Raw genomic sequence first — 25,472 nt, forward strand, 5'->3', positions numbered from 1 at the left:
CATTTATCTGACATCACATTATTTACTGACATTAAAAATGATAATAGCCATCAACAAGCAGCCAAACCCCAAGCGGGTCACACTGAGAACAAAGCTGCAACTGTCTCTCTGATCTGGTTACAAGGAGATGCTGACTGAGCTGCATTTATGTCCCAATAATGCCGCTATTGTCACAAAAAGTTCACATTTTAATGCTATTAATATAATTTCCCACGTGTTTATATGGGAGGAGGGATCTGTCTTTCCTGAACTTTTTTTGTCAAGTTAAAAACTGGAACTATAATGACAGAACTATGAATATGATTTACTTTGGTGGGAGGGGGAGGGCTCACTTTAAAAAAGCCTATCTTTCCTTTTCATTCTCTTACTTTGAGAAAATAGAATGCCGTTGTCTACAATCCTCATAACAACCCAGCAAGGCAGCAGGTATTATTATCTGCATTTTCTATGTAAGAAAGTAAGCAGAGATGTGCTAAATAAATTGCCCAAATTGACAGGGCTAGTAAATGGTAAATCCAGTATTGGAACCCAGGATTATTTGCCTCTGCCAGTAACTTATTCCTTCTCTCTCTCTTTTTCCATTTCTTTCCTCTGTCCCACCATCCGTCAGTCCCTCCCTTCACTTATCTCTCTAATTCTACAAACCCCATACCTACTATTCTTATAAAAAGCAGCTTCTTGAAAGTACCTTTCTACAGTTATTTAATTCTATCCAAAAGTAAACCACACAACACTGAGCACACCAGACAAAATTTAAGAATATGCAAACGACACTTGCAGGATTGGCTAACATTTCCATATAAGCTTGAACTCGAGAAAAACAACACGCGATTGTCAGGAAAGACCTGTCAACTGGGGTTATTCAGAAGTAAAGCCAAAGACACTACAAAATCTACGTTTGGCTTATTGAAAAATGCTTCTTTACATCTTAATATATAGTTAGTGCTAGGAAACTCGAGGTAAAGCACGCAAGTATTTCAAAACAAAGAATGCCGAAATCTGTTTTCTTTCTGCTGCACTCACTGAGAAGAACCAGCATTAGGAATGGCTCGCCTTCTGGTTAAACTATTTGAGGCACCAACTCCAGTCCTATCTTTTTCCCTTCATCCTCTTCTGTCCTGTTAAAAGACAGGTCAGGAAGGCCAGCTGGACACTTACAGCCCCTTGGCCTAATTCCTGACCGTCTGTCCATCATCATTTGCTTGATGCATTTTAGCTTGACTGTCTTGGACTGTGTCTTTCTAATATCAGGACAGCCTGGTAGGAAAAATAATATGTCATATGACAAGTTATTTGCCAAGATGACTCCAAACAGTTTCACAAGTTTTTTGTTTGTTTGTTTCCCAGAACTGTCCAAACTGATGACAGCGTAGGCATGTCTTATGTGCAGAAGGAAGGCTTCAGGATATGACCAGCATTCTCATTTCCTACTGGCAAATGGATCTTGGCTCACCAGCGACAAAGGGATGAATTATGCGTATAATTCAAAATCAAGAAAACTGCTCAAGTACAATGTGTGAGGCTTTTGCCAAAGCTGAAAATCATTAGAAGCCATGATTTTTGGCTGAGCACACAGCTCTGTTTTTAACTCTTTTATTTCTGTATTAGTGCTCATTCACTTAAAGAGAAATACATGAGTCAGAGACAAGATCTCTCTCCCTCTCCATGTTTGTCCAATTTATCTTCCCTGGCATATTAAATTCCTGAAGCCAGAGAGTCCAGTGTTGTCTTGTTTCCCTCTGTTCTTTCCATTATCTCAGTTCTCTCTCACTGATTTTTTAGTCTTCTCCTATCTCAACACTTTCTCAGGACATCATAAGGTTGGAACAAGTAACCTCCCACCTTCTGTGGTTGCTTACGGAAGACTAAAAGCCCCCCACTCTCCATCATGTGGTGTATGTGTTCACTTCAGCAGGCTTGGGGAGAAAAATGGATCCTTCTGAGATACACCTCAGCTAGAGATGACGGCTCAACTGCCAGCTACTTCTGATACATACAAATTACTCTTTGTGTGAAACTTTCCCTAGTAGGAAAACAACTGTAAACAAAATCTGCATAGCCGCCCTTGCTTTCTCTGAACAATGCAGGGAATCCAACGAGCCGTGGTCTCTGTGGTATATGTCTCAATGAGCACTGGACCAGGATAAGGATAAGTTTTTTTTAAAAACATTTTTATTGAGAAATCTTCAGACACATACAGCCCATCCATAGTATACAAATGGCTCACAATATCATCACATAGTTGTTAATTTCACCGCAATCAGTTTTAGAACATTTGCATCACTCCAGAAAAAGAAATAAAAAAAGAAAAAACTTATATATTCCATACCCCTTGCCCCTCCCTTTCATTGACCACTCATATTCAAACTACCCCACTTTTTTTTAACCCCTCATCTCCACCTCTTATTTATTTATTTTTATCCTTATTTTTTTACTCATCTGTCCATATCATGGATAAAAGGAGCATTAGACACAAGGTTTTCACAGTCACACAGTCACACTGTAAAAGCCGTATTGTTATACAACTGTCTTCAAGAATCAAGGCTACTGGAACACAGCTCTACAGTTTCAGGTACTTCCCTCCAGCCTCTCCAGAATACCATAAACTGTAATGGAATATCTATACAATGCCTAAGAGTAACCTCCAGGAGAACCTCTCGACTCTGAAATTTTGCAGCCACTGAAACTTTATTTTGTCTCATTTCTCTTTCTTCTTTTGGTCAAGAAGGTATTCTCAATCTTATGATGCTAGATCCTGGCTCATCCAGGAATAAGGACAAGTTTTAAAATATTTTGGGAATTCTGAAAAATTCATATTTGTAAATATAGAAATTAGAGTTTAATGGTCTCCCATGTATCTATAAATTGACACATGAATAATCTTATTTCCTCTATAACCACATCCACTCCCTCTTTTTCCAAGCACATTCATTGGAAGTTAATCTCAGACATCATATAATTTCTCCATATGATATATATATATATATATATATATATATATAATATGGAGAAATTCCCCATACCTCTACATATCTCTAAGAAATAGGACCTCTATAGTTTTAAAATAACCACAATGCCATTATCATATCTAAAAAAGTTGTAATTCCTGACATCAAATATTCAGTCAGTGTTCAAATATCCCTGATCATCTCCTAAAGTCTTTACCACTTATTTTGTTCAAAATAGGGGCCAAACAAGGTTCACATACCCAGCAGAATTCCTAAGGGAGTGTCCTCATTTGAAGATGAGAATATTAGCTGGTTATATGTTTTAGCACATCACTTTAAAAATTTTTTTTCCAAATTTAAAAATAAACTACCCAAACTAATTTTAAAAATGTATAACATGTATATGTATCCAGAGACAAGATCACTGTTTGGATGTGCTAAGCATTCACATAAATGGTATGAGATTGTATATGTTCTTCTATTTGCCATTTGACTTTGCGATCTAGTCCCACTGATTCACTTTAACCTCTGCCTTAACTTTCACACAATGAATATACCATATTTTATCTATCTAATCCCCCATTTATAGATGTGTATATTGCTTCCAATTTTTCACTATTATAAACAACGCCAAAATGGACATCCTCGTAAATTTTACCTTATACAGATAAATGAGTTTCTTTAGAATATTTATCTATGTATGAGAATTGCTGGGTTACCAGGAGGAAGAACATTTTAAAGTCTATTGCTAAAGTGACTGTCCCAATACGTATATCCATCAGTAGATGAGAATTCAACACAGTGATATTGTAACTCTGACATGCAGTGAATCAATCCATTGAATCAATTTTTAAAAAATAGTTGCAATCTTTAGTATTATTCATATTGTGAGATAAGTCACTGAATTAAATGTTTAATAATGTTTTATATTGCTTCTCAGTGACTGTCCCTTTTTGAAAACATCTTTATCAATTTTCATTATGCAAGACCTAGAGCATCATACTTAGGAATGAAGCTAAATTACAGAAAGACTATATGCTCCTCAGCCTTAAATTTGGAGAAATAAGTACCCTAAAAGATAAATATGAATTCAAGATGGTCACAGAAAAGGATTGGTAGAATCTAGGCCTTCCATTAGCATATAGGAAGGAGGAGATCATTTAGGCCTGCTTTAGAAACCTTTATACAAGAAAGCTAGAATGAAGAAAAGCATGAAGAGAAGGGCAAAAATGGTATGTCTAGAAGGAAGGAACAGGCAAAGAGAAGAAAGAAGAGAAAGAAATATTAAAGGGTTTGTTCAGAGTACAATGTATAGATCACAGTCCCTGAGACATGGGATTCACATGGGAAAACAGTAATACATGACGCCGTAGATAGTCTGTGGAGGCCCCTGAATGTTCCACTAAGGAAAATATCTTGGAACAGTTTAATAATTTTTAATCATTGATGCTATAGAAGTGATTGGAGGCTCAGATTGTCCTCTTAGAGGTCTACATTAAAGGTCCAATCCAGCTTCATTTATGGTTCATTTACAGCTGCACCATTCTTCTTTGCAACACACTTTTTTTTTTTAATGTGCAATACTCTTTTAAAAACTTCACTTATAACAAAAATAAAATAAAAAATAAGTAAAAACTTGACTTGTTTCCTTCCACTTTTAGAATGGGAGATTAAGGACTTTACTTCCTGATATGGAAAATGGTCTTTCTTCTCAGTAGTCTTAAACTTAGTTTTTCCAGTTTTAAGGAGGAGTCTTCCAGCTCAGTATTTCAAAGCTTAGTGAAATACTTTTCAATATAGTCACCCCCACATAGGATTTAACAGATCTTGATAGTGAAACCTGAGTCTTCTCTTGTCTAGACCAAAGATTCCCAGTTATTTTAGTATAGCAAAACCAATATTAATTCAGCACCAGGTATGTGTCAAGAGCTCCACTAGGTACCAAGAACCCAAAGCTGAAACCATTGCATTCCCTGCTCCTGGGGAGTGCCTAGTCTAGTGGGGAAGGTAACATAATGGGATATGCAAAAAAGTAAAAGCAACAGGCAACAGAAATTTTACATTGGAGGGAATATGATCTTACCTATTCTCCAATGGATGGTCCATCATTCCAACAATCACTTTCGTCACCTAGTTTAAAGTCAAATGTTGTGACACCTTAAGTTACAAGAACCCACACATTCCCAGCTGAATGTTCATGCTGTGACAATGCTATCAGGAAGAGTCTAAATGGATTGTCCTAAACCCTCCCCCAATATCATAAATCAAACATGCAGCTGAGGCCTACAGGACACACACTGTTCTCTGAATGCTGGTCAAGGCCACATGTTCTTCAGCAATTCTCCTCATATGTGGCCATCAGAAGGCACACTGCATGACTGATAAGGATGCTCAAGGAGGAAGGATCAGAAGTCGGAGATACCCCAGACCATCTTCTTGTTCCCGCCTGTCTTTTATGACACTATTTGGAAAGGACAATGAGGGAGGCAATGGAATCTGCTTTGAGATCTTCAGCTGGGTCTAATTCATGGAGGAAACATCTCTTTTCTTGTCCATAGAAAAAAGATGAAGTGTATAACTGTGAGTTTCTATCACCTTTGAGCTTGCTGTAAGCTATCAGAGCCTAAACAGATGCTCTCCGGGGTTTCTGTGCCCTTAGAGGGCTAGTTGCCCTGTCTACTGGGAATAGCAACCCAGAAGAAAAGCTAAAGGGTCAAGGACAATAGCACTGACACTTTCGATTAGCCAGAAGCTGCCAGGTTTAGCCATTGACAATGAACAAATCCTCTTTTTCCTGGCTGTGTTTGAATTACTTTCTTACAGTACGGATGGAGAGAGTGACTTTTTTTTTCTCTCTTAAAGGAAGTCTTTCTGGAGGAACTTATCCAACACTCACCCCTCTTTTGTTTCAAGAATTCAGTTCTTCATTAGACTTAGTTTAGGACTGAGTTGTTATAATTTCACCACTTAGGTAGATTATAAGGCAATGGACAGCAGAGATATTTCCTATTTCCAGGTGATTCCAAGATTCCATAAGCAACAACTCTGTTCATACCTAGATGCAGATAAAGACTTCCTAAATGCAGCAGTCAGAATAGGCTGTAGTAACAAGAAATCCCCAAATCTAAGCACCCCAACTAACAAAAATTCAATAGTTTATCCAACGTCATCTGTGGGTCCAAATGACTTTTTAGGGCAGTCATCTAGTAATCCAGATTACTTTGATATTGTGGCTCCATCATTGCAAAACACGAGGTGTCCTCCAAGAATACTTGATCTGGGCGGAGAGTAACTGGAAGGTCACAGGGAAGTTTCTCATGCCTCAGTCCAGCAGGGAGAGGAAAGCCAGATACTGATGGACACCAGTAGTGTTTACCATACTAACGTATCCCCTCTATAACACAACTTCCCAGTAAGTGAAACGCTGCCCTTGGGCTGAACGAGCAACTGATGTTCCCTTCTTGGATACAGAAGCACCTCCTCTGCCGATCCCTCAGAGAAGAGGTGAGAAGTCTCCAACATGCATGTTCCATGCATTCAAGGTTCTGGGTCACAGCAGGCAAACTTAGAGGTGCCCCACAACTGCACACCCTGAAACACGAATTCATAGGTCTCTGTATTATCAGGTCCATATTCTTTTCCTCTGTGATCATCAAAGACTTAGACTTGGTGATCTTGGTCTAGGGGAACTTATGTTCACATTGTTTACTTTTGACTTAGCTTTTCTCATTTGTTGAACAAAATGCTTTTCAGCAGAGACAGCCACATTTTCTCCAGTAACAGAACTGCCAGGGTTTAGATGGGAACGTGGAGCTAGGTGGACCCATGCGACGAGGTTCTGGCAAACAGGATGAGAGCAGAAGTGGTTTGTACAACTTCTACATGTGCTCTTAACGGGAATGAGCATGTTCTCTTTTTCTTTCCCATTTTTGATGACTGAAAAATAGCTATGAGGGAAGAGAGGCTTCTGCACCACAAGGACAGGTGAAACAGTGGAGGTAGGGTGCAGTAGCAAGCTAGGGGGAGCTTAGCCCTAGATGTAGAGAAGCCACCACATGAACCCTGCTTTGCTGATGTGTGAACTGTGACATGAGAGAAAAATTCTACTATATCAGGGTTGACTGTATATCCCAATGAATACAACGTATCAGAAGTTGTCAGGTGCCAGGAACTTAAAGAGAGACAAAAGTCTTGACCATAAATGCAGATCCCCAAGCCTTCAAGAAAGGGCAATGTGAGTACCACAGACTATATTCCTAGGGGTTCCTCCAGACAGTCTAAGAAGACTTCTACTCCATATAGCATGTGAGGTTTTGGGGTATGGGGAAGTCCCAAGTAACCCATCAGCCCTATTCCTTACACATCTCAGTAAAGAGGACTTTGCCTTCCTCTTTTACAAGTTATTTCCTTATATTGCTTATGCCGGAAGACATGGAGGTTGATTAAAGAATCGTTTGGTCCACAGCCTCTAATTGCCATGTTGAATCTTGTATATATCGGTTTTATTTTCCTTCCAAATGGGGATGCTCCTCTGACACACAATCTGACATTTAGTCTGACAACCAAATAGAATACCTGGAATCAGCACTGTCAAAGACATATGTTTACCTTACCAAAGCTTGTCAATTTGTCTCCCTATACATAACAATTAAATAGGATACAGCAGACAGAAGGAATCAGGACAAAGCATCAAGAAGAGCAAGAGTAATCGCTAAATCCAATGATAAAGAAAGGCAAGAGGTTCTATCCAGGGAGCATTTTAATATAAAAAGGAGTTGGTACGACAGGTTTGACAGACACTCAGGGTCCAGGACCAGACTGGCAAATAAGTGAAATCTGTGCTGTACCTTCCTTTTTATACAGTGTCAGATAGTAATCAGCCACACTGACATCAGAGAAAGTTCAGATTTCTGAACAAAGCAGTATATGTAGCTAATCATTTGCAGCTGGCATATATGTTAAGATCTATACCAGCCCAACCTCAAGAGCAGTGGCCCTTGTGAATGGTAATGATGACTAAAGATTTGCCCAATTTGGTGACTGCTTCAGGTACAGGCAGCACAGAGTTCCCGTTGGAAGGAAGGAGTCCCAGAACTACTCTCCTGATGGTAAGAATGGCACGGGTCCCTGGGTGACCTCACTTCCCAGAGAAGAGCCTAGCATATGTTATACATACTTACATATTCATAATTAGAAAGCAACTAACTTCACCTGATAAAGATGAGGTTAATCCCTTTAAGATCAGAAACAAAACAAGAACGTGCAGTCTATTTTTTTTTCAACATATGGCGCTGCGATAACTAGATATCCACATGCAGAAGAATGAATTTGCCATGTACCTCATGTCGTGTACAAAAATTAACTCCAAACGTATCAAGGACCTAAACTGATGAACTAAAACTGTCAAGTTCTTAGAATGAAACATAGGTGTAAACCTTTGAGACTGTGGGTTAAGCAATGGTTCCTTAGATATTACATGAAAAGTACAAATAACAATAGAAGAAATAACTGGACTTCATCAAAATTCAAAGTTTTTGCATGAAGGACATTCTCAAGAAAGTGAAAAAACAACCTACCAAACAGAAGAAAATACTTGAAATCATATATCTGACAAGGGTTTAGTATCCAGAATATATGAATAACTATCACAACTCAACAATAAAAAGGCAAACACCCCAATTCAAAGATGGGCAAAGGATTTTTAGTAGATAGTGGTCCAAAGAAGATATGCACATAGCCAATTAAACAAATGAAAAGATGTTCAACATCATTAGTCATCAGGGAAATGCAAATTAAAAGAAAATCAGGCACCACTTCACACATATAAGAAGGCTATAATAGATTTTTTTTAAACAAAAAGGAAAACATCAAGAGTTGGACAGGCTGTGGAGAAATTAGAACACTGATACACTGTTGTGGGAATAAAAAATGGTATAACCACTATGGAAAATAGGTTGGAATTTCCACAAATTCCAAATGGTAGAGTTACCATCTGATCCAGCAATTCCATCCTTAGATATATACCCAAAAGAATGGAAAACATTTGTTTCTGCAAAAACATGTACACAAATGGTTCTCAGCAGCATTATTCATAATCGTCCCCAAATGGAAACAATCCAAATGTCCATCAGCTGAAGAATGGGTAAACAAAATGTGATGTATCCACACAGCACAGCAGAAAATGCTTCAGCCATAAAAAAGAAATGACGTGCTGATACACGCTACTACAGAGGCCAACCTTGAAAACAGTATGCTCAGTGAAAGAAGGCAGACACAAAAGGTCACACACATATTCCATGATTCCAGTTGTATGAAATGTCCAGAACAGGCAAATCTATAACATAGAAAAAATAGATTGAGCCTGCCAGGGGATGGGAGGAAGGGGCTATTGCGAGTGACTCCTAATAGTTATGGGCTTTTTTTTTTCTTAATGTGTCTCCCTACATAGCTATGTCCCTGTATCTATACATACATACTCACACAGAGATGCTTAGATATGTGAGATTTATATCAGAGGCAATTTTGTTCACAACATTCTTGTTTTGTTTTGGGGTGGGAGTAGGGAGGTATGGGCCGGGAAACTTGGATCTCCCACATGACAGGCGAGAATTCTACCCCTGAAGTAGCCGTGAACCTTCCTAGGGGTTTTCTTTTTGGGATGATGGAAACATTCTGGAACTGAATAGAAGTGATGGGTGCACAATCCTGTAACTATACTAAAAATTAAAAAATTATGTATTTTAAAATGGTGAATATTATGTTATATGAAATTGTATGTTACGTGACGTATCACAATAAAAAAGTAAAACCAAAACGTTCACGCTATGTCTATTCAGCATGGAAAAACAAAAATGTTCACTCTCACTGTGTGTATTCAGCACTGTACTGGAGGCTCTGTACACTATGGTAACACAAGAAAAAGGAATAAAAATAAAAAGATTTGAAAGGTACAGACAAAACTAATTTTCAGATAATACGACTTTCTACTCAGGAAATAAAAACCATTGAACAGATGAAGTTCAGTTAGCATACTGTATTTAAGATCATTGTACAAAACTCAATTGTTTTCTATACATCAGCAAAAATATGCAATTTAAAACATAGACTTCACAAAGCCAACAAGAAAAATAGGTACTTGTTGATGGGGCTACCAAAAAATTCAAAATTTTTATATAGAAAATAATAAAACATTAAAGAACTAAACACAAAAAGTTCACAGCAGCAATATTCATTAGAGCCAAAAAGTGGAAATGGTTCAAATGTCCATTATTGATTAATGAATAGATAAATAAAATGTGGTATACCTAGATAATAAAATACTATTCAACAATGGAAGGGAATGAACATGGATGAAACTTAAAAGCATTAGGCTCAATGAAAGAAGTTAGTCACAAAAGACTGATTTTATTTACAATTCCATTTATATGAAATATCCAAAATAGGCAAATCCATAGAGACAGAAAGTAGATTAGTGTTTGTCAAGAATTGGGAGATGAGAGGAATGGGGAGTGACAGCTAATGTGTAGAGGATATCTTTTGGAGGAGATAAAATTCATCTAAAATTAGAGTGGTGAAGATTATTCAATTATGGGAATATACTAAAAATTACCAAATTATACATTTAAAAAAACAACTAAATAAATAGGGATATATGCCGTCTTTACAGATGGGAAGACTTTTTTTTTTCCCATGGGCAGGCACCAGGAATTGAACCAGGGTCTCCGGCATGGCAGGTGAGAATTCTGCCACTGAGCCACCATCACACCACCTGGGAAGACTCATTTCTAAAAAAATATTTTTATTAAGAAATATCCACACATACACAGTCCATCTATAGTATATAATCAATGGCTCATAATATCATCACATAGTTGTGTATTCTCCACCCCATTAGTTTTAGAACATTTGCATCAGTCCAGGAAAAGAAATAAAAAGAAAAAAGAAAAAAACTCATACATCCCATACCCCTTAACCCTTCCCTCTCATTGACCCACTGTGTTTCAATCTACCCAATTCTTACCCTTGATCTCCCCACTATTATTTATTTATTTATTCCCCCCCTGCGTTTTTTTAGTTCATCTCTCCAGATTCTGGAAAAAAGGTGCATCAGACACAAGGTTTTCACAATCACAAGTCACATTGTAAAAGCTATAGAGTTATACAGTCTTTTTTCAAGATCAAGGTTACTGGAACCCAGTCGACAGTTTCAGGTACTTCCCTCTAGCCCCTCCAATACACCATAAATTAAAAAGGGATATCTATATAATGCATAAGAATAACCTCCAGGATAACCTCTCAACTCTGTCTGAAATCTCTCAGCCATTGACACTTCATTTTGTCTCATTTCTCTCTTCCCCCTTTGGTCAAGAAGGCTTTCTCAATCCCATGATGCCAGGTCCTGGCTCATCCCTGGAGTTCTATCCCCATGGCCAAGGAGATTTACTCCCCTAGGAGTCATGTCCCATGTAGGAGGGAGGGCAGTGAGTACACCTGCTAAATTGGCTTACAGAGAGAGAGACTACATCTGAGCACCAAAAGAGGTTCTCTGGGGGTGACTTTAGGCATAATTATCAGTATGCTTAGCTTCCCCTTTGCAGGAATAAGGGGAAAGTTTAATTTTTTAGTGGTTTCCTCTATAGATCCAATGCTGTTCAGACAAAAACCCCAATAGGATTATCAATGAAAATACCAGCTGACTCTGGTTTTTATATGAAAGACCAAAGGGTCAGGAAAAGCCAAGTCACTCTCAAAGAAAAGTGAGGTAAAGAAATTTACCTTAACCCATATAAAGACTTAACTGAAAAGCTATTGTAATTAAGAGTATATAATTTTGGTTGAACAGTAAAGAAAACAGACAAGGACACAGAATAAAAATACTGGAAACAGACCCACTATGTATGGAAACCATAGACACCACAGAGAAGTTACCACAAATCGGTGAAGAATGGAAAAACCAAACAATCAACACCACAGGGACAAGTCACTGGCCAGGTGAAAAACTAATGTACAGGTAAGAGTCAGGTGGGGGCTGGAGCATTCTAGAAACAAAGTCAGGTTTTGAGTCATTTTATCCAAAAGGTCAAGCAAAGGCGCAGGGATCCTCTGGAATAGTGACAGGGATAGAAGGAGGACCACGGGTCTCAGGTGGTTGGCTGGGAGATCTGACTGCAACAGGATGTGGCTGACCCAAGAGAAAGATGAGTACTGGAGCTTACTGCCTATGGTCAAGGAAAGCCTGGCTGGTTACATCCCTGGAAATAAAAGTCTTTCCATTCATTCATTCGCTTCCTAATTCATATACTAAATATTGATTGGGCCCCTGATATGGGCCAGGAACTACTCTAAGTGCTAAGGATGTGGAGGTGGCTTAGTCATCAAATAAGTAATGACTACATAAGCAAACAAAGTCTCTTAAACAGCAACAAATGCCATGTACAAAATAAAACGGGGTAATGGGAAAGAGCAGGGCTGGGAATGGTTATGGGCATGGACCTATGCTATAGAAAAGGTGGTCAGGGAGGTGACCACCTTATTACTTGACAGTAACAAGCCCCGTGACACTTGCATAAGCCAACCAAGTTCATCAAAGGTTGAACAGCAAAGGAAAAGCAGACTGGGAATGAGCCATCGGAGTTGATAACTAAAGATCTCCCAACCGTGGGATATAGAAACTTGAAGGGTGAACGCATTCACTTGGACCCCATCTCTGAAGCTGCCATCCCTGCTCATGTGTGATAAAGTCTGGGGGCACCGGCTGGGCCCCCCGAGGTGTGCACAGGGGGCCTGAGTTGGGCTGCGGGCAGGGTCTGAGGGAGGCCTCTATTAATTATCTGAGCGCTGGCACGGCTCTCCGGGCTCACAGCTAAATAAACCCACCCCAGTTGCTTGGCCGCAAGCTCTTGACGGTTAAAACAAAACCTGGTCTCAGTGGATGCAGCATTTGGCGCTTATCTAAGAGTTTTAACATCATTTTGCAGTTAATAATTAGCTCTGCCTTGGTTCTCACAAAGGGTGCCACCAAAACAAAAGCCAGCGTTAAGTGTGTTCGCTCTACTTGCCACTGGTATAAAGAGGCAAAGGGATGATTAATGAATGAGGGGGAAATTAAACACAACGGTGAACAAATACAAAGGCCCAAGGCTCGGCTGCCCACGAACAGAGACAAGCTGCATCTAGAAAGAGGCTGCTGAAAACGACAAACAAAAAAAAAAGCCCAGTTAGCGGACAGGTTGTGAAGACTTCCTTTAACCTTGTGTTATGACAGCCGTGGTGTTTTAGTAACATTCTGACATGTTAAGGGGCAGGGTCAGCAGAGGCAAAAACACATGTTGCTGGGGGAATAGCCAGGATGGGGAGGGGAGGGGCGGGCGCATTTTTGTGCAGGTGACAAGAGGGGAAAACAGAGAGGCCCAAACACGTTAAAGCCCCTTCAGGCCCCCTTTGTGAGGCGGGTCTGAGCTGACATTTTTAAAGAGTTGTTTGGATGTCAAACAAAGCAGATGAGGCACCAACACAAATGCCCCAGCTGAAGCCATTTGACAAGGCCTGTCCACGCCCCAAAATGGCCACATTATAGACTGTGCCAGGGCTCAGGGCTGCAGGAGAAAGAACTGTGCTCAAAGGCATCTCCCATAAAAGATGGAGGGTTGGGGGGGGCTTTCACCAGTGATTTGCAGGCTCAGGACGGATTGTTGCTAGTTGGCAGATTCTGCACACTTTCCTCTTCAAATAGTCCTAAGAAGAAACTTTTCCCCAGGGATGCGGCTGTAGCCCCATGTGTTGGCTCCGTTTGATTCTGAGGGTCTGACAGTGGGTGAGCCAGTGGGGAGCAGCAACTGGCCAAGCCATAAGGAAGGCATGGTGGGCTTTAGAGGCACTTCCCCACCTCTCTCTTGGACAACGGCTTTTCCCCACGTCAACCAGGTGCCCCATTCCCACAGGCTCTCATTTCCAACCAGGTGTCTGATGGGGAAGGATCTGATAAATTAATCCCTGTGGAAGATTTAGGTGATAATGAGCCTAAAGGTCTCCTCACCCCCTCCAGGGACATTTGCATTTTAATAGACAACTCTGACAGACCAAAAGGCCTCTAAGAACCAAAGTGATGAAACACTAATTGTGGGACTTTAGGAGCTGAGGCAGGCCAGAAGGGAGGTATTTATGGGATTGATGAACTTCCTGCTGTCCCTACAGTCACACCACGCAGGCCCCCCTGCCAAAACATGCTGGCTTTTATTTCATCTTTTCTCTGTCTATGCACTCAGGTGCTGGAAAGATTACTCAAGAAAATGGATATTAGTTGCTTCAAAGATAAACACCAGAATCAATGTGATGGTTAGAACTTGTTGAATGATGAAAACTTAGAGCAGGACAGACCTTTAGTCATTCACAGCCTCAATGAACAGATGAGGAAATGGAAACACAGCACAATGACAGGAGAGCATTAAAATGCTCTTAAAATATATAAACACATATAATAAAGGGGACCCATGCATAGACCAACTGGGGAAAATGTGTCACAAACTAAGAATTATGATAAATTCAATTCAGGCACCCAAGATATTTTGAAAACAGGAAAAAAACCTACATTAGGTGGAACCAAACTTCTAGGGCATAAAAAGCCATCTCCAAGTACAGACCTTTATGTCATGCATTTCTCCCAGGCCCAGACAGTAGCAGGAGAAGCACTCACATCTAGGACCGAGACAACATCAACAGCTGAGGTACTGCAGACTCCCAGTACTTGGCCAGCTGGAAAATGGTGAGTCAAGAGTAGAAGCTGGGCTAGCAGACAAAGTGCAAGCATATGGATGGTTCCAATAGGAAGTCCAGCAGAAGTCAGGACACACAAAGGCACTAAAGCGCTGGGCAAAGCAGTCAGTTAAAACTACACAGAATAGAATCAGGGAGACCCTGATGCAGTTAAAGCTGATAGTCCTAAGTGGAACCAGAGTTCATGCAAAACTGGCCGTGGGCAAGCCTTCCCAGGAGCCACGAACTGGAGATGGCTGGGTAAGGAAGGCCCACGAGCTGCCTATCAGTCCAAACTCAGAGAGACTTGTGATAGAACTAGAATCTTCAATCCAGGTCACCTTTCTAACTCAATAAGGTCTCTTTAGTTCGAACAAAGCTAATTTGGAATGGCTGAAATAATCAAGCTGGAAGGAAAGTGATCTTTGAACTATGAAAATAGTGTTTCTTCAACAAATTAATAGCATGAGACACATCAGGTGGAGAATGCTTAACCTATTTAGGAATGCAAACTTGACATACGTATCTACATTCATTTGCTTTGTAACAATTAGTATGTTAATTACAGATGCTCCTCAACTAGTCATTAAACCTAGGGGCACTGTATTAGCCACCAGTTGGTATGACCAGATGCATATCAAAGTAGTACAACTGTGCTTTGAAAATAATCTCTGTAGTAATTCATGGCTGGCAGAAGGGTGCATTGGCTCAGAACAGATCTTAAATCTAAATCGAGAAGCCATGAAGAGACTCCTCTGCTATTTGGAAGATGATGTAAACAGAAACAGAAAACTGGATTTCAATCATTACACTTTCTAAACAATGCTTGAACAGGAAGAGGCATCCCTCCCAGCGAGGCGCTCTCCCTTCTTTGAAAGTCACTCAAGTGGGATTTAAAAGCCTCTGTCTGTTCTCCAGGACCCAGAGGGCCTAAGAATGTTGCTAACCTGCTTTTTCATCTCGATGACTGACAGAAGGGCAATGCCTGCTCTCCCAGCTAGACACACCGGTCCCATCGCACTGGGTTCCCTAGGTGTGTTCCTCCTCTGTATTACAAGTTCAAAGCTCCTGAAGAGTCACGTCCCTCATCAATATCAAGTTTTAGAAATGTACAGGTGGAAACTGAACCATACGAGAAGGTGAAAGTTTGTAAAAAGTAAGAGAGGAAGGTTCATAGGAAAAGCACAATGTTTGTATGAGAACTAGACAAATTACAGCTTTACATGTATCGATATGATTAGATGTGAACATATTGCATTGGGAATGACTGACAAGTTTTTATCGACAGTCTTGGAAAATATGGGTACCAAATTAAAAATTAGTTTATGCAGAAAACTTAACAGGGTATGAGTGTGTGCATGTGAAGAGGAAGCTGGTAAATTAAAAAAAATTATTAAATAAGTTAGTACTATGAGAACGATACATAAAAATATCTTTACCAAATATGACTAAGCTGAAATAGTAACACGATAAATGAGATGGGTCTTTGAGTCATATTCTAAGAACATCATTCAGGACTTTTCTTTTAAAATTTTCAAGCAGCTCTGTTACTGTTGGGCTGGCCAAAAGAGAAAAAAAAAAAAAAGAATTTTTTTACCGTCCTTTTAGCAAATGTACACTAGACTGAGCTTAATTGCTCTGAAGTCTAATGTTCTCTTTCCGTCTCTTTTGAAACGGCTCAGGAAGGAAGACACAGAGCTTTTTCTAATTTGGCAGCAAAGGGACACGGCATGTTTATCTCTACTTGCTTTTTAAAGGTATAGATGAACACACCAAACTAAAGGGCATTGGAAAGATAAGTTTCCATGACATTCACAATAACTCTTTTATATTGCCAACTGGCTACTCTATATGTAGCATTCAGAGGCAAATATAAAAAAATGATGTAAAGCCAAAATTATTTCCTTGATAACACTTGTTTTAAATACCTCGCCACTAAATAGCTAAAAGTCTCCAAAGTGAATGCATAAACCACATAAAAGCCACAAGCATACTTACATAAATTCTTGAGATTAAAGTAATAACTTCTAGAAAAAGGTGGGAGAAAACACACTACAATAAATCTATTTGTAATGGTATTTGGGCTCTACCAACTGCTTTCATTGGTCTCCAGTGGCTTACATATAAAACAATACATTTGATGTATGATTTCAATTCCTTATGGAAAACTGTTCTATCTACAAGCAGCCTGTCAGAGAGAATGCCAAAAAAATTCTCTCTGCCTCCCAATATGAGGCAAGACTTTAAGATATAACTTAGGGTCACAATTTGTTCTTGCTTGGTCAGGTTTTAGACTATAATTGAGGAATGACTGACCTGGGGGTGGCAAGAGAAGGGAGGGTAGGTTTATTTATAGTGAAATAGAAACAGGCAAGGTGTCAGAGCTTGAAGCTAAATGGCATTGTTTTTCAGTGAGAGGGGCCCTACACAAAATGGGCAAAATGCAAGGGGTGGCTCCCTGAAAGCTGCCTGAAACCTATCCCCTACCTCCCAGCCCATGGCATATGGCAGTCGTCAGTTCCAGAAAACCACTGTTGGACCCAAGAATCTATTTTCCGGTTATTGAGGGGTGCGCTGGGAGGAGAAAAGTTGCTGCAGAATGAAAACAAATGCCATTCTAATTGGTCTGTAAATTGCAGCCCTTCATCATTAGCACACGGTTCTGCGTTTCAGCCATCATTTTTTAATCCCAAATTAAAGTTGTCCAGGTTTAAATAGCAAATTATAAAGTGAAAAATGTCTTCAGTTGCTAGGGGGCAATACACAACTCCCATGGGCTATTCTTCTTGAAATTACAATCTTCCCAAAACATTCTCCTAATTTAATTCTTACCCTCCTCTGATTCTTCCTTCTGCTCCTAACTTAAGAATCTCTCTCCCCAGGGATGATGGCCAACCTCCCTGACCAAATCTCTTCAAGGAGCACTCAATCCTGACAAGATCCCAACATATTTTCTCCCCAAGTCAGAGGGACTGGATTTGTTCTTCAAAATAGTAGTTTTAAAATAGCACTCTGTGTGGACAACCCATCACCTAAAGCAACTGCACGGCCAAGTTCAAAGCAAAGGGTTGGAAATACAGGTCACCAACATTGGAGACTCTGTAGCCTTATACAGCAAGTTCATGGATGTGGTAACGTGTCTTCTCAAGGAACAGAGAGTTGGGATACTGTGCAGGTTTGAACCTGTTACGTACTCCAGAAAAGCCATGTTATTTTTTCTAATACAGTACTATTGTGGCAGATCTTTTGATTGGGTGGGATCTGTTTGATTCATTGTTCCCATGGAGATGTGGCCCACCTAATTGTGGGTGAGACCTTTGGATTAGGTGGTTTCAATGGAGATGTATCTCTGCCCATTCAAGGTGGATCCTAATCTAGCTACTGGAATCCTTTATGGTGGAACCAATTTTTGGAAAAAGGTGAGAACCAACACAGAGATGTTTGGAGAGACAGAAAGAAAACACCCCCCGGGAAAGCCATTTGAAACCAGAAGTAAAAAGACCAGCAGAAAAGCAGCCACATGCCTTCCCAGCTGACAAAGGTGTTCCGGATGCCATCATTCCCTTTCTTGAATTAAGATATCTTTCTGTGGATGCCTTAGTTTGGACATTTTTATGGCCTTAGAATTGTAAAATTGTAACAATAAATTCCCTTTATAAAAGCCAAAAAATAAAATAAAATAAATGCCTTTTGTCGCTGTTGCTGTTGAGTGGAGGATGACACACCTTTCAAAAGGGGGCGACAGCAGGAGCAGAACCATGGGAAGTGGGAAGGGTTTGGTGTAAATTGGCATAAGAAAGCATAGTTGTGGGCTTTTGTCCTTGCTGAACATCTCATTTTGTCATTTGCTTATGGCATAAGCACAGAGAAAGGGCTTGGCTATGGTGTATCTTCTCCTGACTCCTAGGGGGATCATTCTTGTTAACTCTCTTCAGGGAAGTATGTACCATCACCAATAGCAAATTTGACCAAGTAACTAACATCCATCAGCAAAATCCATCTACCTTAAGATCCTCCCCGGGTCCTTTCCTCCTATGCTAGCCTGCATGGGCAACGGGAAAGCATTGTTTGCCTGCTTCCTGGTGAATAATTGAAGACTATCATTAAGTAGCTCCTCATCAAATGAGATAAATTATTTATCATTATTTACTGAGCAGCCAAGGAACCAAGACATTGTCTTGTATAAGGATGTCTTCCTTGGATGAGCTGTTTTGCAGCCATAGACAGGAATGGCTGACATGGAACAATGAACTATTCAAGGGTTTTAGCTTAAGGAGCAATCAGTCTAGGATGGAACTATCCAAGAAGGTGTTACAGAAGTCTTGGGGCTTACACGGGAATGCAGAGAATGAACAGTATTTAACTCAGCAGAGCAGAGGGGGACAAACTTCCCAAAAGGGGGCAATGGCAGGAGCAAAGGCATGGAAGTGGGAATGATTTGGTGTAAATTGGCATAAGAAAACAAAGTGGAGGTTTGGCTAGCAGGATGGCTAGGCAGGACTTGCTGTATGCAGTTCTTTGGTTCTGTCTTCTGGATCTTCTCCAAATTCTACAAACCATCTTTTAGTGATGAGACACAAATGTTGTCTTGAGGGGTGAGAACAGGAGGGACCTGGCACGTAGGTACCCCCTGACATTAACCACATGGGGGTGGTGCCTTAGGCTGTTGACATGCCTGGCTCTCCTCAGCATGGTACTTTATATGGGCTGTCATATGTTTTCCAAAAACAAAAATTGTCCAGATATATGCAGATATAGAACTTCTTTTTTTCCTTTATATGCTATATGGCAGGGGTCACATTTCATTCTTTTTCCATGTGAATATCCACTTATTGCAGGACCCTTTGTTGAATTTTTTTTTTGTTTGGTATTCGTTTGTTTGTTTGTTTTGGGGAAGTATATGGGCCGGGAATTGAACTCAGAACTCCCACATGGCAGGTGGGAATTCTACCACTGAACTACCCTCACACTCCCATATATAGAACTTTTAAGGATAAAAGTGTTTGTTACATATTACATTTTACACTAATCAGCACTTTTATCCTAAGTGTTGTATATCTATCTCTGCATTTTTTGAAGAGGGCTGTATAAAATGTAGTCAATTTGGCTCCTTCATTACATATTTTTCAAAATGTAAATGTTTCCAACAAGAAAACAAGAGCTCCCTCCTTATAAACAATGTACTAGTTTATTCATGATGCTGAACATACATTCCAAATCAGCATTTGAATAGGAAATTCAACTGATATTATGCCAATTTTAACAAATTTGTAACATAAGGCTTACATGAGATTTTTTTCCCCCAAGTAATAATATATCAGCAAGAAAGTAAACACGTTGCCCTAGGCACTGACTTCTACAGAAACAGAATTGGCAGGGGGATGGATTCTTCTCAAGTTTCCATTCATATTTGTAAAGTATGGAAAGAAGAATCCTTGTAAATGGTGAAATTCAGAGCTTTATGTGATGAATTTCGAAAGGAAATCACTTTTCTAAGCTTCTCATGCCTCTGGAGTTAAGTTATTGACTTTGTGAACAAGAAATTAGTCTTTTTCCTAAAAAAGAGTGGCCCTTGAAATGTAAATTTCATACTAAAAATATCATATTTTCAAGACAGTCAAGAGTTAAGTTCTCAATCATCCATTCATTCAACAAATATTTATCAAGTAGTTACTATGCACCCACTTTTAGATGAGACTTGACATGGTTCTTCCTTCAAGGGAGAAATCTAAGCTTTACACTAACAAGATGAAGCACTGAAGGTAAAAATTCTCCCATTAATGTTTGTGGGGAAATCCTTTCAAAGCTTTCAAAATCAAGTAGGTGACCATCTACCAAGGTGGAAGTCTTAAAGGGTTACCAAAAGAATGAAAACTGTAAAACCCCAAACATTGTAGTGCAGAACACTGACACCTAAACCTAAAACATAACTGACCTCAAAGGGATCATAGACATGCTTCCATTTGGGGTTCTCACTTCTACAGGTCATCCATCTGGGTCAAATTGAGAGAACCTGTCCTTGAATTATAATAACTACTCAAATTTATAATTTCAGGTCAGAGGAACCTATGAGAACGTCTTACCCAGGACAAAAGCCCCTTCAAATGGATCCCTCCCTCTGTAGGATCCGTCCTCACCGGACAATTTGTGGTATTATGGGCTCTTCATAATCACTTTTCTCCACTGCTCCAAGAGGAGCCCTCTGTACAGGGTAATGCAATACTGGATGCAGGTTTCTAGAAAACACTTGATGTCATGCCTGATTTTTTTGCTATCGCAGCTATCTCATCCACCAACTCTTGAGCATAAGTGTAGATCCGATAATATCAACAACATCTACAGAAATGCTCCAAATACTGCTTTAAAATTTCAAGGTCCACTCTATATGATGCCTGAAAAATGCAGGTAGCTGAAGGATGCACTGACAGAGAAGTAGATTGGCAAACAATGGTGTATACTTAAGAATGACGGTTGTGCTTCTACAAAAAGGAACAAAGTCATGAGGTATGCAATGATATGAATAAGCACGTGGGACGTTTGGTGAGACAACATAAGCCAGAAACAAAAGAACAAGAATGGTATGGTCACCTTTAGAAATGGTATGGTTACCTTTAGGGCCTAGTTTGTAAGCTTTTAGAGCAGACACATTAAGTTCAGAGTGGTAATTATTATTTCTGGATTTTGAGAGGCTGTTTTACATATATATATATATAAACCTGATATTTTGAGATAAGAACAAAGCCGAATAGGTTGGGGTTAAAGTAATTCAGAACATAGGGGTAAGGAAGACAGTGTCTATATTTTAGAACCACACATACTCTTTGAGACCAGTGGAAGAAAGGTTTATTTGGTCTGGAACTTAAATTTTCTCTAGTGCATAATCTGATTCAATTTATCTGTATAGCTCATTTGAACAAATGAAACACAGGGAACACACAATAAGAAAGAGGTCCTTTAATCCTGTATAGATTATTGTAATGCCTGGATACATCCTAGAGTATATTAAGCAAATAATCAAAAAGTATTGGCAAAGTTCCCTGAGGGTTGGGAGAAAGAGTATGGAACTAGTAAACCTAACCATCAGGGAATTCCCTGGTACTGTGTCAAACTTTAGAAACACCCAAATCAATAGGCTATACCCTTGATCCTCAGGCTTACTCTTATGAAGCTTATACAGGTAGCAGAGAAGCTTAGACTACCTATAGGCATGCCTAAGAGTTACTTCTGGAGGACCTCTGCTGTTGCTCAGATGTGGCCTCAGTCTAAGTCCAACTCTGCAAGTGAAATCATTGCCCTCCCTGCTACCTGGGACATGACATCCAGGGGTAAAATTCTCCCTGGCGACGTGGGAAAGGACTCCCAGGGATGAATCCAGACCTGGCACCGTGGGATCAACAATTTCATCCTGACCAAAAGGGGGGAAAGAAGGGTAATTGATAAAGCATCAGTGGCAGACAGAGTTCAAATAGAGTCAAGAGGCTACTCTGACGGTTGTTCTTATGCAAGCTTCAGTGAGACCTTGTTACCTATTATAATCTGATAACCCCCAACCAGGACCATTCCAGCCAATCCTAAAGAACACCTAGGGCAATTTATAAGATTCCACAAGGGTTTCAGGCACTAGAGTAACTTTCCAGAAACCTACAATCTCTAGATGGGTCCTTGATCCAGTTAAGTCTTGAAATCTAGTCCAGCCTCTCCAAAACATCAGATAATTCCATCTCCCTACCCTGTATTAGTCACACAGACCCTTCCACTATGAAAAATTTAGAATGGCCATAGCCCAAACACCCCTAAAGAGAGGGATGGAAAGATCAAAGGTGGTGGTGGAGTCATACAGATAGGATAAGATTTAACAAACGAATTTGAATGCTGAATTATTAAATTGATATCTCTTTTAGTCTCCAGTATTTTAGAGCAGCTAAACGTAAAAACCTAAAATTGTGAAATTGTAACCCATGTCAAGCTCTGAAATATGTTCAACTAATTGTGGTGTCATGCTTTGAAATCTATAACTTTTGTATATACATGTTATTTTTCACAAAAAAAAGAAGGATAAAAAGTCGATTGTGGTGATAAAAAAATATTTAAAACCTCTAGCCTCCTATATTCAGGAGCAGCTAGAAGGAAAAATATGAGAGGATCATATGGTAGCCCATGACAAACTCTGGGATCTGTCCTGTAACTACTTGCTGAAGAGTGCTTTGAAAACTATTGCTTTTTTATTTCTTTGCTTTGTGTTCTAGTTTGCTAGCTATTGGAATGCAATATACCAGAAACGGAATGGCTTTTAAAAAGGGGAATTTAATCAGTTGCTACTTTACAGTTCCAAGGCCAAGAAAATGTCCCAATTAAAACAAGTCCATAGAAATGTCCAATCTAAGGCATCCAGGGAAAGATACCTTGTTTCAAGAAGGCTGATGACGTTCAGAGTTTCTCTCTCAAGTGAGAAGGCACATGGCAAACACAGTCAGAGTTTCTCTCTCATCTGGAAGGGCACATGGCAAACATGGCACCATCTGCTAGCTTCTCCTGGCTTCCTGTTTCATGAAGCTCCTGGGGAGGCATTTTCCTTCTTCACCTGCAAAGTTTGCTGGCTGGTGGACTCTGCTTCTCATGGCTGTGTCGTTCTGCTCTGCTCTCTCTGAATCTCTCATTCTCTAAAATGTTTCCTCTTTTATAGGACTTCAGAAACTAATCAAGACCCACCCAAATGGGTGGAGACACTCCTCTACCTAATCCAGCTTAACAAACACTCGTGATTAAATCACATCTCCAGGGAGATGACCTAATTATAGTCTCAAATATACAATACCGAATAGGGATTAGAAGAAACGGCTGCTTTAACAAAGTAGGATTAGGATTAAAATATGGCTTTTCTAGGGTACATACATCATTTCAAACCAGCACACTTTGTATATATGTTATACAACACATTGAAAAAAGTTAAAAAAAAAAAAATTTCAAGGGCCCTTTAATTGTTTTCCTGGGCATGGTGTCCTTTGGTCTTTTTTTTTTCCTTTCCCTAATTCTCTTATGTGAAGTCATCTCACTTTTGGTATGATATTTTCCATATTCATTCAATGCATATATGTTCAATATTCATTCTTACTTTTCATTTAACATTTCATAATTAGTGTACCAAATTTTGTTAGAGGGAAATTCTATTATGTTAAAAGGAGAAGTTTTTTTTTATCTTAATTCCTCTCTGCCCCTGACCAATTACCAAGGAATCTGTTGAGTCTATCACTCAAATTAGATAACTAGTCACTTGACTTTATATTATTTGTCAGTACTCTCTTTCTCAAAGGGAAAAAAAATCAATAAATGGGATGCCTTTAATAGAGAGAGAATTAATAGAGAGGAGCCCATAATAGAATTGCTATTTTCAGCAGTTATTGCCTAGAAATGATTGTTAGGTCATCACCTGGGTTTGTGGCTATAACAGTATCACTTGGACAAAGGGGAGCTAGGCATGGACTGAACAAGCTTCGTGAGCTGATATTTCTTTTTTACCTCTTAGCGGCGCCTCGCCTGAGTCCTGGTCCCAAGAGAAAGTTTAAAAGAGGACAACATAGAAGGAACCAGCATTATCACCAACCTTCTGTCTCACTCAGAGGGAAAATATTTGGGCTTCACTTCAGCCTTGGGAGCAAAGCTTGAAAAAGTAATCCCGCCATCATCCAATGTGCCAATTTCCCAAAAGCTGGCCTAAAACCACCTGATCCCAGCAGTTCCTCCGGACAGTCTCTCAGAAACTTGAGCCACCAGGCCAATAATTTCTCTCTCTCAGGGATGGTTATGAACTCTGACTTGAGAGTGGCTGGTTAGAACAAAATGTCAGTTGCAGCCAGGGCAGGAGTCCCCTTAAACGCCCCTGAGATGGTGCTATAATTACAGCATGCCCTTCCCTGAGTCTCAGGCCCTTATGGAGGGGATGACCAAATAGTTTTGGCAAAACCAGGGCCTGGAGCAAAGGCAGGACTGGTCTGGTTGGCCATAGTTCACAGACCAGCTTGTGCCTCTAGGTACCCAACAGCTTTACCTGACTGGCTATTCTCACCCCCATTCTCATCTCCCCCTTTCCAACCCTACCTTCAATGCAGGGCTGTCCTATCTTTTGTTCTGGCAGAGATAAGATGTATAAATTATGAGTGGTTGACAAAGTGTACTCCAGTGCCGCAGGCAGCTCATCAATCATTTTCCACATGTCGACAGATAATTGATGCAAACCCTGCAGGCAAAGCTCCATCAGGTGAGAGGAGGAAAGAATTAAATCTGCTGTCAGGAACCAAGCAGCTAGCTGATCTGTATTTAACATTCTTTTTAATTTAGCACTTGTTTGTTTTAAGCTGAGCTCGCTGGCCCTTTCTTGCTCTATTTGCTTGTTGGGGTGAGGTGGGGCTGGATGTGCTGACCCCACCACCACCAAGGGTCCTGAACCCATTGGGTTTCCTGGGCCAGGCTCAGGAACAAGGAAGCAAGGACCACCCAGGGCTGCCAGGGAAGTGCAGGGAACCTTTCTTTGTACGTAAGTGAAGCTTAACATCAAAGACTCGGCTGTCAAGCAATTATCTGTCAACAGGATCAGGTTGGCAGGGAACTACCTGCAAAACAAGGAAGAAACCCTTTATTGGTTTCTTTACTTAAGGAGAAAAAAAAAAGAAAAGAATCCAATGCAATGCTTCCCCTATGACATAATACTAACACTTTTAGTAAGGCCTTGACTTCCTTACTTCCCTTGCTTCAACCAAATAATTCCAAAGTTAAGTC

At 39.9% G+C, this 25,472-nt stretch overlaps 1 protein-coding gene and 1 long non-coding RNA gene across 21 annotated transcripts in view; one reads left to right on the forward strand and one right to left on the reverse strand.

Moving 5' to 3' along the window:
* LOC143653664 (uncharacterized) overlaps positions 1–1,708 on the forward strand; it is a 38,353-nt gene extending 36,645 nt beyond the window's left edge. For both annotated transcript variants that reach the window (XR_013161459.1, XR_013161456.1), the window contains one exon: positions 1,348–1,708. This is a non-coding gene — a long non-coding RNA (uncharacterized LOC143653664). The remainder of the gene's footprint in view (positions 1–1,347) is intronic.
* LRMDA (leucine rich melanocyte differentiation associated) overlaps positions 1–25,472 on the reverse strand; it is a 1,434,085-nt gene that overhangs the window by 478,139 nt on the left and 930,474 nt on the right. The window lies entirely within an intron of this gene.

This window comes from Tamandua tetradactyla, chromosome 13 (genome assembly GCF_023851605.1).
Source record: "Tamandua tetradactyla isolate mTamTet1 chromosome 13, mTamTet1.pri, whole genome shotgun sequence".
Lineage (NCBI taxonomy): Eukaryota > Metazoa > Chordata > Mammalia > Pilosa > Myrmecophagidae > Tamandua > Tamandua tetradactyla.